The sequence below is a fragment of the Aythya fuligula genome, chromosome 2 (assembly GCF_009819795.1).
Source record: "Aythya fuligula isolate bAytFul2 chromosome 2, bAytFul2.pri, whole genome shotgun sequence".
Taxonomy (NCBI): domain Eukaryota; kingdom Metazoa; phylum Chordata; class Aves; order Anseriformes; family Anatidae; genus Aythya; species Aythya fuligula.
The window spans coordinates 34,006,232-34,019,855 of NC_045560.1; positions in this window are offsets into that span (position 1 = coordinate 34,006,232).

Genomic DNA, 13,624 nt, shown 5'->3' on the forward strand with positions numbered 1-13,624 from the left:
ATTAAGTTTCATACACACATTCTGTGGGCCAAAGCCAACTTGTTTTAAATATCAAAGTACAATTCTTTCACTTCCAAATGTGAAGTTCATCCAGGAATGAGGAGCAATACAGAAATCCTGTGCTTGTAAGTCCAGATAGAGCAAGGTATGGAGGCTCCCAGCTTCACGCTGGGTTGCTAACTTGCTGCTCATTCCATACTTAGTTGAAATCAATGAAAATAGCCATAATCCCAGATCTGTGCTGATAGACCCCCAAGCACCATCATTCCTAGAATCCTACTGGCACAGGATCTGGCATCCTTCCTGTCCCCTGAAGCTCATGGGGAAAACAGGTTCAGAGCAGATGAGCTTCTGCAATGGAACAGATACTGTGCACGATGTTTCATGTAAATGAAATTAAATAACTCGCTGTCTAAAGACCATTGTTAGAACTTTATTCCCCCCTCCTACTGGACAGTTTCTATCCATGGCTAGTCACTAACCCTTCATCATATCATGTAACACCATATTCATTTCCTTGGTCTTTCCTGTGGCAGATAATACCTTTTTTTTGCCAAAACAATTGAAAATTGAAAAAGTGCTGGCTACAGATATCAGCTGAATCCTACAACATATTCATTCATCTTCTAGTCTTAAACCTAACAAAACTTACTCCATAAGGCTTAAGGTACAGGACAGGCTGAATGTGAGTGAACTCAGACAATCTGAGATGTTTTTCTGTCACAGGTGCCAGGCTCAAACACTCTGCCAGCACTAACTCCTTCAGTTCAAACTGGAGAGAACTGACCTGGCCTCCATATATAGATCCTCCTTTACTTTGCAGGTCAGCCACTGCCCCTGCAAAAAAGGGGTCCAAAACATTCAGGACAAGCATGGGTATAAGTGAGAATATTCAGCCTCACTGCAAACTGAAGCTCATGAACCACTCAGGTGGGCTCTCCGCCTGAGTGGTTCCACCAGGAAACATCACTGAACTGATAACCACATCTCTAACGTAACTTCTGTCTGTTCATACCGTGTCATCTCCAGGTGGCAACCTCTTACGTGGTTATCATACAAGGCATGATAAAACTTGCTGAGATAGTCAAACAAGAGTTCCCAAATTGGGCTGCCTGTGTTGGCCAAGTCGGAAGCCACCAAAAATTACCTGCTGGCCCTATGGCTACCACAAGAGCTTGAGGCAATACAGGAGCAACCTTCCCTTGCTACCGGTAAATCATGGAGATAATAGGCGAGTAGCAGGTGGGGTTGCCTTTGTCCAGGACACCAAAGTTCCCATGGTAGAAGACCAACTGAGATGAGGCCACACCGTAGAACTACAACAGCACAGGAATACAGCCCTGCAACACCGGCTTATCATTACATGTTCATGAAATGCTCAGCACAAAGCAGCAATGGCTGATTATGCCCTCTAAATACCACTGTGATACTAACACTAAGCGATTCCATTAGCAAGTTCATTTTGCTGGTTCTTAATTACAGAGAGACTTGGGAAGATATACACATCAAAGGAATCCTTTTCCCTAGCCAGATAAGTCTTCTATTTATTCCTATGATATTTTAAAATTCCCCACCCTATTCAGCTTGGAAACCTGCTGCAGGCTGTTAGGATTTAAATCAGTATATGCTTATTTGGAGACTTTAAAGGTAAATGAAAGGTTACATGGACTGGTACAGAACTGCTTCTATTCGGTATGTTTTCAGGTATGTAAGAAACAGAATTAAATACCTTCCTGCTCTCCCAAGCTCTCCATTATAAACCCCAGGCCAGTCATTTCTTAACTGAATTTAAAAGCTCTCTGAAAATAATGCGATGTACCGTGAAGCACAGAGCTGTCTGCTCCCAGCATTAACTCTGTAAATTATTGTTAGCAAAAAACTTGTATCCATCAACTCTTTTCCCACACAATGTCCTGCAAAAGCATTGGTGGACTGACTTAAACACTGAAGGAACTGGGATTCAGAAAGGAACTTAAAGGAAGGCCACTCCTAGGAAATAGACTTTACAGACATATATAGCCCTACAGCCATTGAAATGGCCCCAGACTGAGCACAGCAGAAGAAAAGGACTTGTCTCCAGTGAGAATGCAGTGAGCAGGGGTAGAGTTTCTTTTAAATTGCCTGTTTTGTCTTATTCTATATTTGCTCCTATTTAAATAGTGAGTAGTTCCCATTTATGTTCTAATCAGACCTAGCTCTTGAGATCCAAAGCTTTTCCTGCGTGTTGGGAAACTTTGTTTTAAGGAGAAGCCATCTCAAAGCCTTGGACTTGGTGGGCCTCATCCAGCAGGAAATAACCTTTCTTCAGTTGTAAATCTGAAGTTTTTTATTTATTTATTTTAAATTAATATCTATGAGAAGTACATTATGAGAGGGAGTTCTGTGTAATCTGAAAACACATGAAAAGCATTCAAATACTATGGGAATGAAAACTATAAAACATGTCACAGATAAATGAAAGGCATAATTTGCACATTCCTCTGCTTTCAGTGCTGTTGTGATGGAGAGGTGGGTTCTGTTATTTGAGCAAAAATTTCAAAAAGATATTATTTGCTGGGGCTTTTGCCTCCTGTCAACATGAACACACTGTCTTCAAGCTTTCCAGCAAAAGTCACCTGATGTCCAAACCATGTGAATATGTAACAGTGCAAAAGTACTCCCTGTGCCCTTCAAGATATTCACATAATGTCCTTAAGCCCTGCCACATACGACTTCAAAAATTTCATAACACTGTTTGCTCTTTGTTTTATTTCTAGATGCTCTAATTCTAAGAGCCCTGAAGAAATGACATGAAATCCGTAATGAAAGACCTAGTGATTTTAATAGAGTTTTTCCCTGAACCTAGATAGCCAGAAACATTTTCAACTGCTTAAGCAGAGAAGCAGTCATCACTGTAAGTATCCCTCCCAGGGAGAGAGTGCATGAGCTCAGGGGAAGATCTAACTGGTTATTCAGAGGGAAGGGAGCTGGTTCAGGACATTTTGATGGGCTCCTCCACCAAAGTGTCATCTCTGATCACTTTCACTTGCAGCCTTTCCATTTTGTATGAATTAAAGAAAGAAATCACAGTTGCCTTTAACCATTTTCAATCACTGTGAGCACACAATCTTAGTAGGGTATTAGAGGTGCTGGGAGGATGTATGGGGTCAGGAACATGCTGCCATCCCTCAGTGCACCAAACAGAGTGCTGACGGTGGTTATCCTTTATTGCATATACATCAGCATGGTGTTTTTATATATTGTCATGTTTATGACCATCAGCTTGCTTAAGGTATTATTAAACCCGTCCTTCTCTTGATTTTTCTCCCTTACTTATAGAAAGCGAAGTAACTTATTCACCCAAAGAGCAGGGCCAGCAGTATCCTCCTTCATGAGTCTTTTTCCTGCTGCAGAAGGAGGTACTTCAAACCCCTCACCTCTGGCTGCTTGGACCACTGGGGTGGAGGAGAAGGAAGAAGCCTTGCAGACCCTCTGCTACACATCCCCAGACAATAGCAATGTTTTTCACATTTTCTTTCCTGAGAAATCTCTCTCCATTCCCTCCTCAGTTATGTAGCCCCATGCATTTACTTTTAAGTCTTTTTTCTCTCTCTAGCTAGACAGAAGACATCATTAATCAATTTTGTGCTGTGTGAAGACACAAGCAAAACAACCAAACACTCCCTGTTCTGATGGATCACCTGTGGCTTAATCAAGACAGTTTTGAGCCATCTTACAGTTCAATACACCTACCAGAACACAGAGCTGGGCTTTCTATGAAGCAACAGGGGGAGACCATACCCACGGAGCCTCCTGGTGCTGCTTGCCCCTCGCTGCCCACTGCCAGCAGGCAATGTCACCACAACTAACGTCCTCACCATGAGGTTTGTGTGCTCATTTTCACTTATTGGTGAGTTCCAGCTGGGTTTTACTACTCAGTAGATTGCTTCTGCAAAAAAATGTAAACATCCATAAACACAGACTGTTTCACCAGTTAAAAGCATGGCTGCATGGGAAGGGATGGGAACATAACTGCATAGCTGTGTAAAACCCAAAGCCACAGTGGTCACAGCAGGTAGATGGCTTCAAAGCTGCTCCTGCCTTTGGACTTCAGAATTTCATCCTTGACAACAAATACCACTGCAAGGTAAAGAAGCTCTGACTTCATATTATATTCTAAATAAAATAAACATGGCAGCTTGGGCTGTATACCATGTTTCTTTACATTTGTCAATTTCTTGATTAAACTTCTTGATTTGAATAAAATTTAAATGCATACGAATGCATTAGTAATTAATTCATCTGTCCTCAGCACCCACCTAAAGTAGCTTCTATTTGCTATCAGAACACCCACAAAAGTCAAACTGCTAAGAAAACTGCTCCGTGGAAATGATTAACAGCATAGCTTGGTGTATGTGTCTTAGCACATGCTGATTTTTCTTGTGTTTCTATTTTTAATTCTACAAAGCACCATTCAATAACGAGTTCCACTTGCTGAAAGGTCTTTTGTATCATGCAATAATAGAAGATCTGAGTACTCGGGAATGCAGCGAACAATTGGCAAACAAAAGATCAGATTATCTCTATTTTCATTTTATCGTGTTCTTATTTCATAAAAACAACTTTTTGCCTCCATCTAAACCCTACTCACTGTGACTACCACATAAAAAAATCACTGTAAATTTATAGGGGTCTGAATGTACAATCCGTTTTCCTCCTCTTCACTTACACTACTCATTTCTTTATTTTCTTTTCTTTAGGGCTATTCCAATTTTTCTACTTTGACATCAGGCACTTGCAGTACAGGATTAAATCCAGACCACTCAAATTGCGCGTAATGTCCTTTACTGAGAAGAACTGCGGCTATTTTACATTACATCCCAGTTATTTAATAACTGTTAAACCTCCTTCCCCCTGCAGCAGAACCCAACCATTTGCAGTGAAAATGTAACCCCCTGTGTTAGGCAGGAGCCTCCTCCCTTTCAGGCTCCTGGCACACAGTAGTGCTCAGAGCAACCAGCTGCAATTAAGCATGTCCAGGGGAAGATTTGTTAAGCTCTTCTGCTCTTTCAGGGGAGACAATTTAAACTATAGATCTAAGAACCAGATTTTTCTGTTACATGATGCACAGACATTTTCTGTAACAATTTTTTTCAAGTCATCTAATATTTCCCATGCAGACCTCATAGCTCTGGTGATCAGTGCATTACACATGATAGAAAGATTTTAGCCTTTGTATTTCACTTAAGCCAGGGATTGTGAGTAGGCTGCTGCATTAAATCAATTTTTTGGTTCTCACACTGTAACACAATAAAGTCATGTTAAGTTTTCCAGCACTGGCAAAGAAAGCTAAAAGAAAATAGCTTTGTCCCAATACAGATTTAAAACAGAATCAGAATCGCATCACAGAAAATATAAATTAAGGATGTCAGTGTTTAAGGCAAACTCAGAAGACTAATTCTGATATACTCAATGTATGTGATGTTGTATTTCTCTGCCTATATGTGATTACAAGTGTTAGAGATTACTAATCAATGTTTTGGGGAGGAGGGCATTAAAATATAGATATTTTCTCATAATGACAGAAAGCCATCGGTTTCTGTTAAAGTTTTTGCAAGCACAAACCCCTCCACCTGTGCTGCAGCCCTGGGGGGCTGCAGAGCTGCCTTGGCAGCCCATCCTTCTTCCTGCCTAAGACACGTGGATGTGGTGCTGAGTCGGTACATGTGGGAACTGGCAAGTCAGGGCACGGCCACGCTGCTCCTCCTGCGCCTTGCCAGTTAACCCGGCGTTCCAGCAAGACATGACAGCTCTGTGCAAGCGACAGCAGATCAATTTGGAAAACAAAATACAATACAAAACAAAAGAAACAAAAATTAACAACAACAAAAAGCACGTTTTCCTTCTCTTTCCCTCCAGGCCACAGAATGAGCTTTCCCCACTGTTGCCAGCTACAGGAGCAGGGTCCAGGTGGATGTAATTCCTAGCACGACAGCAGCACATCTCTAGGAGCACAGCAGCTCCATTTGCTGAGTTTACCTTCTTTTTATGCCACAAATGTTACTATCTAAACAGGGCTTATAGGTAGAAAGCTGGGTGCTGCATAATGTATTCTTCTTTTTTCTCATTTTCCATTGCCTGTATGTCCACAAGTGGGTCTGGCCTCCAAGGAAGTGGTGAGTGTCTGAATTACTGCCGTGAGTGAGTGGGAATACAGTCCAAAAAATGCAAATTTTTGCCCACATTCTTGTTGTTAACATATTAAAGAGAATGTTATGCTAAAGTTCAGCTGCCAGCACTTTCATTTTTTTCAGACTCCTATTACAGAGAAGTGCTGAGCTTATTTCTTGAGCAGTCAAGGCAATTTCAGTGAACTGTAAAGCAACTGAGCTTCTGTGTTGAAATCTTGAAGCCAAGCCCATAATAAGTGAAATATACCATATACAGGGAAGGAGATATAACTTAGTACACTCAGTTTGTGTTTTTTCTTAGAAAAACTTAAAAGGAGCAGATTTTGGCTGAGATCACTTTGCCTTCAGTGTCCTGTCACCAAAATGACTACAAAGCAGATGTTTGTGTTACGTATATTCCTTTTGAAACAACATCACCTTTTTGGTTGGGTTTTGTTTGTTTGATTGTTGCTGGATACTTTTTATTTTGAAGAAATCTTTTTTTTAATTTTCCTAGACAAATATCAATGAGAGCCTCAGGGAAAACAACTTTTCAGCAAGAATTTGGTTGCTCTCTTTGGAGCTGGTTCATACAATATCTTCCTTTTAAAATCTCCCTGCTCAGCAGAGAGGCCTGAACACATTTCATTATAATAATGTGTAAAATGTGGGTATCACGCAGTCATAATCATGCACTTTTACAGCAATTATCTGCCCTCACAACTGGAAGAGGATGGTGCCTTGATGAGTCACTGTGAACATAAGCCGTGTAACTAACAGTTCATTAAGCCAGCGTGTAAAATGTAGTACAGTAAACCCAATGTCCAGACTGGAAATGAACCGTGGCAGCTCTACAAGTGGCTCAGCTGAGGTGTGCACAGGGCCATTAAGAAGCTCACAGAGGCCTTCAGGGGACCACCAGCAAGGGAAGCAGAGCACTGGGATTAATGGAATAACTCCTCCTTGCATTGGCACCGTAGCTAACAAAAATCTGCCTAGAGACATTGAATGAAGCTCACTTGCTCTGTTTATACATCTTGAGGAAAAAAAGGAAAAACAAACAAACAAACAAAAAAGAATAAAAAAAGTGTGGTGAGGTCTGGAAGACCAATCTCTGTTACCATGCTTCATCTCCGACTGCTGATCATACACATGAATTAATTCCCATGAGCTGGGAAGCCAAGTCCACATGTGAGAGATGAGTGGAGCGGCATGGGTTTGATCTCAAGACTGAGCTCTGTGCATTCTCTGATGTCAAAGAGCTGCAGCCCTTCCCTGAGTTGAATGTTATCTTGGGTTTCTGTGCCTTCCCGTGAGTTGCTTTCACAAGAGTTTTGGGGCACTGTTACGCACCTGATCAGTGAGGTTAGTGTTACTACAGAGAAAAAACCAGAGACATCCCTAGAAAAGGCGGAGAGATGGCATGGTCGTTCAAGCCTTTGCTCTACAGGCAATCAAGCCAAAAATGACTTCTATCACACACACACACACAAACACAAACAAACAAACAAAAAAACCTCCAGAATTATATACTGTGGTTAAGTACAAAGTTTGGAAAGCATCAATGCATCAATACCAATACAGGAATTTGTAGAAGAGTACAAGTGCTTGGAAATGCCTTCCCATTAAAAAAAAAAAAAAAAGCACAATCAGCACAATCTTAGCTGTAGCTTTATCTATTGCAAAAGAAAAAAAAAAATAAAAAAAATAAAAAAAGGAGACACTGGAATTACTGAAAGCCTGTTTGTCCACTTGTGATGGTTAACTAATTTTCGAGTGATAAATTGAGCTCGGTGGTGCCACAAACTGATCAAGAGCTTTAGTAGACCCTTTTTTTTTATGTGTTGCCATATACACACAGATACATGGCAGTTTTTTATGTATTTTCTGCAGAAAGACTGAAGACTGCTAACGCAGCTTTGTGCACACATTCAGTTTAGTCAGTTGATGAGGCACTGTCCCACGTGAAGTAAGACATGGATGATATCCTCCCAGAAAGGGAATTTGTGTCGCCTTAAGCAGCATTCCCTAGAGACCACTGGTAATGGCAGACAGCTTTCACCTACACGTACCTGGTTAGCTAAAATGAGATTGGTTCATTTTCATCTGGTAGCTTGGCTAAACATCAAGATCATTCTTCGTATCTGTTTGTTTTTGCTTTTTTTTTAAAGTTCCTATGAGAAGTGTTTAACAATTCCTGTACTCGTGTTGAGGAGATGGAAGCATGATAGCAGTGAGAACATGCCAGCTCTGTCACAATCTAGACATGCAGGTACACATGATTTGATCACACCCTGTCATCTGACAAGCCTTCAGGTAGCAGAGATCTGTATCTCTTGGATGAGTTTTAATAACTGAGGAGCTAAAGCTGTGAAGAACCAAGCTCTTCCTACCCACACACTTCTTTGTAAGATTAAGTCCTAAGTCTCTCTGAACATATTTCTTTGCTAAAAGAATATTTAAGCTATATTTTAAATCTTGTCTCTGTTGCAGCTACACAATTCAGTTCAGTTGCTTTAATTGTGAAGCCACTTCTCAGACACCAAGCATAATGATGTAAAATCTGTGAAGTTCATTTACGATCTGGTGATGATCAGCCAGCTAAAAGCAATTCTTTGGTGTTTCAGAAGAACTCATGTTCAAATACAAACTGAGAAGTCAGCTGACACTGGGACATAGGTACAACTTTAAGTCAACTCTGTTTTCAGAGGGTCCCTTCAGTCTTCACTTCTAATATTTCTTCACTTTTTCTTCCTCTGGTCACTCTTTTTACATTTCTGTTCTTCCTAGCTCTTTCTTCCCTTATTCTATGGCTTCCTACTCTCCTCTTTTCTTGCTAATGCAGTTGGCTGCAGCCACAGCATAAATGGATCCAAACATTTTCTGTTTCAGCCCTTCAGGACTGTTTAGTCTAAGGCCCAAGAGCAGAAGAGGGAGACTGTGAAGGACCAGATCTTCACAGTACAGACACCTTTTAGTGATTACCCCAGCCCTGGTGGTTTTGGATTCCTGTAACCACAGGCCTGATCCTCAGTGCCCCTGAAGTCTATTTACAACATGTTTAATAATTTCCACCAGCTGGCTCTTATTGAGAGTGTCACTCAATATTTATGTAACATTTTCATGTATCAAATAACACGGCAAAAAAAAAAAAATCTGTCTTAACCAACCTTATTGTTTTTAGGCTGATAAATTTTTGTTTTTAATTACCAGACATTTGTTGTCAGCAGTTTTTCTCTGGAGGTTCTCAAAAACCCTGTTGGGAAAGAGTGCTCAAGCCTCCTTTCTCCCCAGCAGACTTTGGATCAGTGCTGAAACACAGTATTTGAAGGTCACTTTTCACTTTTAGGATCAATAACCTGGAAACAAAGGAGTGCAATTAAAATTAATGTCCGATGTGGTTTAAAAAATAGTTGTGAATGGCTTTGAATCCTGACATTTCAACTGGGAACGTAGTTAATTTAATAACAACAAGAAAGCAACAATCACATGAGGACGCTACAGTCATATGATTTTTTTTGCATAGTCAGTCACAGGTTTGACTTTGATTTACACTCCCTCTCCTTTCTGCCAGATAATGAGGGCTTAGTTTAAACAAGCCTGGTATCCCTAAGGCTATTGCCTTCACCTCTTTTCCTGGCTTGGCAGCAGGAGGGAGATCTGGCTACAGACAGGAGGCTGCTGAACCATGGAGTCTCCATATGCAAGATACACTTCACTCTTCGCATGGCCTGGGATCCTTCTCTCTGTGCTGTTGAGAAGACAGGGGAAAAAAAGACACTCCTGTTTTCTGCTCACCCATGTCTGGCTTCACACACAAAGGCCATGACTTACTCTTTCTGAAAGACCTCCAGAAGGAGTCTTGCCTTGCATCCATCAGGAGCTTTTAAGAGAACAGGACATCAGAGTCTGTGTTTCTGAGAAAAAATGCTGGCCGGGGTGCTCCAGGTAGTGACAATAACTTCCAGGTAATAGAAAATGTTAGGGGGGAAAAAAAAAAAAAAAAAGACACTAAGAAAAAAATAAATTAAAAGAAGTCATACTTGTAAAGTCTCCTCTCATTGGGCAATCTCTTCATTTTGTTTACAGTATGTTGGATCTACAGACTTCCACCTGCCTTGCCCAATATAAAAATGGCTTAGTGTTGCCCAGCTTGCTCTTTTCTGGCTAACACCTCACTTGCCAGTGATTTTTGGGGTCACTGAAACCATTGTTGAACTCCCATCTTGAGGACTGTATTTGATTCTATGCCTTGTCTCATCAAAGCTTGTTTTCTGCTGAAAAAAAAAAAAAAAAAAAAGCAAAAAAATTAATGAGGCAGCCAGGACCAACATAAAATTCAGTGGTTGCACCACCTATGGAAGACCACCTGGGGAAGGTGTCTATGCTGATGAAGCATGTTGAACCTGAATTTGAACCATAAGTGTGGTGTTTGAAAGTATTGCCTTCCTCCTCTTCAGCCACTGGCAACACCTTGTTATTAGGGTGGACAGTAAAGTCTACTTTTAATTTATCTCTGTACACCACACACCACATTGAAGTGCTTTCAGTGCTTTGGTCATGGCAACTAGTGACCTAGATATTGGCTGGCCATCACTACACAGCCTGTGATCATACCTCTAATTGTGGACATGTCATGTCACACAGCTGGGGCATGGTGGTACATGCATGTGCCCACTAAACAAGCCCTTAAATATTTTTTCCTTAAGGATCAGCTCTAATCAGGAGCCACATCCAGGGAAGCGCTAGAATCCGCCAGTCTCCATTCAGTTTGCAGTCTGTTGCCCAGCATGTGGGAAGAGAAACATGTTTAAGTAGTGGTGGGCCCATCAAATGCAATGAGCTGTTGCAGTAACACTAGCAAATCAGGCTAGGGTGAGAGTTAATTTGGATTTCTGGAAATGAATGTTCCTAATTTAAAAACAAATTAAGCACCAAAATTGATCATACTATAAAACTAGTATAAAAATGCCTGCAAGGTAAATGGCGTGGCTCTAAACAGGTCTCTCAGAAATCCCAGGGAATGCTGAAAGCAAAAGGAGTGAGTCATAAGCACATGAGCCGAAAGAAGCTGAAGACAAAATCATGCATCTCTGCTTAATTCCATCACATGATGAGTCCCGGGGCCCTTCATTTAATTGGAGAGCTGCGCAGCGGAGAAACTTTATTCTCACTTCTCAGCGGAGACCGACGGAGTTGCTGCGTGCAGGAGCTGGGCACCCTCTGCTCCTCCGTGCGCGCCGACCCGACGTACGATCCCTCACACCATGAGCGGGGTCTGCTGCCACCTCGGATTCCTGCTCCTGGCCAAAGTGGTGCTATGTGCTGCTGCCACGCGTGAGTCCTTCATCCCTTTCCTCTCTCCTGTCCTGAGACTGTGCTGTAAAACCTGCCGCTCCTTGCAGGTGTGGTGGTTCCCGTAGCTGTACTGGCTGTAGGAAGATGCCAAGAGCTGTCCGGTTGTCTCCTGGCAGATAGACAGTTGACTGGAGCTTTGGGGTTCATTTCCTCAATTCCTAACAATATTTCCCCAGTTCAAACCTGGCCAAAAAGGCAGAGGCAGTGTGGATTTCTCATAGTCTGCTCAGCTGTGTCTGGAAGAAGCCACCAAACCTCTGCATCCTGAACCTCAAGGAGCCCAGTCAAGGAGCTGGACCTTCCAGCTGCGGTGGACGGGCACTGGGCTGGTCCTGGTCTTCTTCCCAGACTCCAGCTTGGTTTACAGTCTTATGCTGGCTCACTGAGCTTAGTGCTAGGAACCCAGAAATGGGAATTTAGGATCAAGTTCCAGCATCTGAGAGAAAGAAACTGAAGAAAGAGCTGAGGCTGCGCATACCGCTAGCCTTGCACCTGCCTCCAGTGGGGAACAGTCATAGATGTAGAACTGGACAAGTGTACAATGGCATTTACCAAGGATACTTCTCCAGCCTCCACTGATTTATAGCACCAGAACTTCCTCGGTCAGATGTAGAGCCATTGTATTTAACAGTTTTTTACTGGACTTCTCTTCTGCCAGTTTGTGCACTCGGGTTTTGGCGGTAGCCCATGTAAATTTTGAGCACACACAACATCCTGCCAACAAGAAATTTCACAGCTTAACTGTGCCTTGCATGAAGAAATATCTTTTTTTTTTCTTTAGTGTGTGTGTGCTTAGAACCTATAACCTGCTGGTTTCATTTGATTGTCCTTAACTTTTGTGCTTTCAGAAACTGAAAAATTGCTTCTTTCACCATGCTGTTCTTGATTCTGTTTTTATATTCTCCTCTGTCACTTCTTTTGTAGGCTCAAGACATCGTCTATTTAGCTGTTCCTCATACGGAAACGATTCCATCCCTTTACAGCATCCTTGCCACCTTTCTCTGTATTTTTTTAGCTCTTTTACATCCTGCTTGAGCTGCAGAGAACAGAGCAGCATACAGTATTCAAGACACAAGCACACATGGAGTTATACAATGCTGTAAAGACATTTTGATCTCCATTCTCTAACCTTTTCCTAGGTTTTCAACTATTCCCGAGCACTGCATTCAAAACTGTAAAGCTACAAGATCTCATTTCTGAGTGGCAATAGCTAGTTTAGAGCCTCTCATTCTTTAACTTTACCTAAAGTTACATTTAACCATGCTGAATTTCATGTTGTTGTGTTGTTGAGTCATTGAGTCTCATCCAGTCCTCCTCTCTACTACTTTATCATGCTGTCTTTGGCAGAGTACAGAACTTCACTGGTTACCTGTTTTCCAGATCATTAACATTTAAAATTATTTCAACAATGGTGGAAACTAGCCGCTTGCTCACAGCTTTCAAACATCCTAAGCAATCATTTACTCATGTGAAATCCTTTTTGTCCCATGGTAACTTAGCTCCTTTATGCGTCTTTAGCAAAGTGCCTCACCAATGCTGCCTGGAACTCAGGCAGACTGTAACCAAGAGGTTATGCGCTCTCTGGCTCCCTCAGCAAAACTTGAATATATTTGTGAGGAACGCACTCCTTTTACAGAAAATCATATTAATCCCCTGTATCTACTAATTCTGGTCTTCACTGCTGTTTCTACCAGCTTGTCCAATTTGAGTATCACACTTTCTGTAATCCTCTAAATCTTCCCTGGAAATGTTTTTAAAAACTGTCATCACAGTTGCCAACTTTTGTTTCACAGCCACTGAAGCAGTTTTAAGCAAGACTTTACATGCTGTGGTTAGCAGCTCATTTACTTCACTCTTGAATAACTTCCACACCTTTTGAGCCACCTGAGCTACACAACTCTTTTGTTTGTTAATTTCTTCTATAATTCTTCTTTTGTGCCAACACTTCATTTTGAGAGAGATTCTCCATCATCGTAAAGAAAAACTCTGGCACAGAAGTCTCTCAGGCTCCTCCTTTGTGAATGAAAATGTAAACTAATGTATATTATTTTTGTGCCATTGCTTTTTCTTCCTTGAATGCTTCTTCTGTATCTATTTCATCTATTGGCCCTACAGAC